Source organism: Marmota marmota, unplaced genomic scaffold (genome assembly GCF_001458135.2).
Source record: "Marmota marmota marmota unplaced genomic scaffold, marMar, whole genome shotgun sequence".
Lineage (NCBI taxonomy): Eukaryota > Metazoa > Chordata > Mammalia > Rodentia > Sciuridae > Marmota > Marmota marmota.
Window position 1 is genome coordinate 1,729,604 of NW_026000051.1, and position 2,957 is coordinate 1,732,560.

Consider the following 2,957-nt stretch of genomic DNA (forward strand, 5'->3'; position numbering starts at 1 on the left):
GAGTGAGAGCTGAAGACATGGCAACCCACGGGACGGGCACCGGGGACTTCAGACGACGGAGCTCGTCTGCAGAATGCCAAAGGACATGAGAAGAAGGCCCACTGTGGTGAAGCTGGGCCACTCGTGGGTTGGGATGTGGCCCCTGGTTGTATCCAGGCTTCTGAGCAAGAATTTGATTTTTGTACCCAGTTACTTTTGATTCAACACCACAAATCTGTAACCTAATTGTTGGTTGCAGAGAGGCCCCCAATTCTGCCGCTGTGGGTTTCAAATGTGGATTCTGGAGTCAGACTGTGGGGTTTAAATTCAGGCTGTATGTTAATGGGATGAATCACTTTGAACAAGGCGCTTCTCAGACCCGAACTGTGCACCAGGATGCCGAACAAGACCCAGTGTCTTCCAGCCTTCAAAAGAACAATTCCCCTTTCTCCTCCGTATTTATTGAGCCCCAACTGTATGCAGGGGACCTGTGGGTGCAGGTGCGATCCTCCCTCGCTCCTGGGTTCCAGCCTCAGCCTTGGGGGCTTGCTCTGGGCACCTGCTTCTCTGGGCGCAGCTGACAGACTCGCCACAGATGCCACACACAGCATCCAGTGGACTCAAGGCACGGAGGCCCGGTGCACAGGGAGCCAACACAAAGGGACGCACGCACACGGGCACACTCCCTGCTAATTCCTGCCTTTGAGAACAGTCTCTGGTCTGTCATCCCCACTCAGTGTTGACAAAGCAAAATAAAAAATAGAAAGAAAGAAAGAAATCCACCCTGTCACTTGGACTCCCCACCCTGCCAGGCTTGGCAGCCCCACCCCCACCCCCGCCTTTGTATTATGGGTTTGTGTCAAGGTGTGTTGGATTCTAAATTAAATGTCAGCCCACTGTACATTTCTGGCTCCAGCTGCAGAAAATGAGGAGCTGGCGTTGGAGACCATCCAGTTGTTCAGCTCCCCGTGCCTAACCGTGAGGGGTGACAAGCCCGTTGAATCACCGCACAGCACCTTTCCGTGCCATGGGAAGCCAAGACAAATTCATTTTTAATGATAAATGTGACTGTCAGAGTTAAGTTGGAGCAGCTTTACAGGGAGAACTGAGTGCCTGTGGCAGAGCAGGGCAGAGGCTGGGTGGACGAGGGCCAGAGGTCCTGACTTCTTGGCCAGCCAGCCCCAGGCCCCGGGAGATGGGCACATTTGACATTCCCTCCACGTTCGCTGAGTCCCTTGCTGCAATCCGGTTCAGGAGCTCTCAGACAAGAGGCGCCAAGGGATTTGAGAAAGAGAGTGGGTTCCAGCAGTGCACAGACCAGGGCTCAAATCCTGGCCCCACCAATTTCTGTGTGACCTCGGTCCAGGTACTTCTGAAATGCAGTTGTCTCGTCTTTTAAACGGGGATATTAGCAATACCCACAGGTCTTGGGTGAGGATGACTTAAGTAAGAGGTAGTGCTCACGAGCAGGGTCTAGCACAGGGGATATGCTTACCAAATGGTGATTTGGTATTGATTATACAGTTTTTTATAATGTATTTTAAAGTATTAGGGATTGAACCCAAAGCCTGTCACATACTAGGCAAGGGCTCTACCCCTCAGCTACATCCCCAGCCTGGTTTTTACTTTCTATTTTGAGGCTGGGCCTTGCTAAGTTGTCCAGGCTAGCCTTGAACTTGCCATCCTCCTGCCTCAGCCTCCTGAGTGGCTGGGATAAAGGTGGGCACCAACACACCCAGCTTATATTATTAAGGAGACTGCTACTGTGCTGCGTAAGTGACCTTTCCACGTCCATTTCCTTACCTATAAAAGGAGATGGTAAGAGCTCCCACCTAGTAGAGGGGCTGAGCAGAGGGTGATACTCAACAGATGGCAACTGGCCCAGGGGTGGCACCTGGATATTGTCACCCTATGTCCCCAGCTACTCTTCCTTGTCCCCTCATTAGCACTCTTGGTTTCTGTCCCTCCCACATGGTGTGCCTCACTGTCTGCCCCACACCCCTCCCTGTGTCAGGTCCCCAGGAGCCACACCCTCCCAGTAGGCTGCAGTGGGCACCTGTCAAGGACCATGCCCAGGCCAGCTGACAACCTGTGATTGATAAGGCCTGGTCTACAGGGCGAGTGGGTCAGATCAGAGCCCTTCCTTCTCCCTGGAATTTAAACTAAGTATCTCAGACAGGGCCTTGTCTGTTGGGGAGTTATCGCAGCAAGGTGGCCACAGAAAAGAAAACAGATTAGTGAGGAAGAGAGGGGTGGCAGGGGACAGGGCAGCCTTGGATCTGGTCCCATGTGGCCTGCAGGCCCTGGGCTCTGGCCTCCCTGAGATGGATCCTGAGCTCAGCCTGTAAAGCACCTGCAGGCTCACGCCAGTCATGTGTCACGGCTGACCCTCTGGTGTCCTAAACAGAGGCATCATAGGGCGGGTGATGGGGTGTGGACTGAACCCCAACATGCACACTGCAGCCCCATAGGCAGGAGGGTTGAGGATCCTTTGCTGAGCGGGTGTGATGACCCGGCAGAAAACACTGCCAGGAGGAGCCGCTAGGTGGCCCCCGCTCACCTGTCCAGGCTCCCTCTGCAGGCCTGGGAGCAGGCGGTCTGGAGCAAGCTGGGTGGGCACCTGCCCAGGCACACAGGCTGCTGTGGCCCCGCACTGGGAACTCCTTCCTCCCCAGCATCCAGGCACCCCTGCCTTCACGGGAGGCCTATGACCCTTCTCGGGTGCGTTCCCTGGCCACCCAGCACACCCCCCCAGGACTTCCTCTGCTGGCCCTCAGCACCCTCACTCAGACTGCAGAGACTCATCTGGGGTTGACATGCTCTGCCTAACTCCAACTGTGGAACGGCAGACATGCAGCCCCTACCCCAAGCTTGCTTCATACCAGACCCCCTGCAGGGGCTGCACACCTCCCAGCTTCCTCCTCAATGAGGAAACCCAGCTCAGGAGAGAACATGGACACCTACGGGGTGGGGGGGGT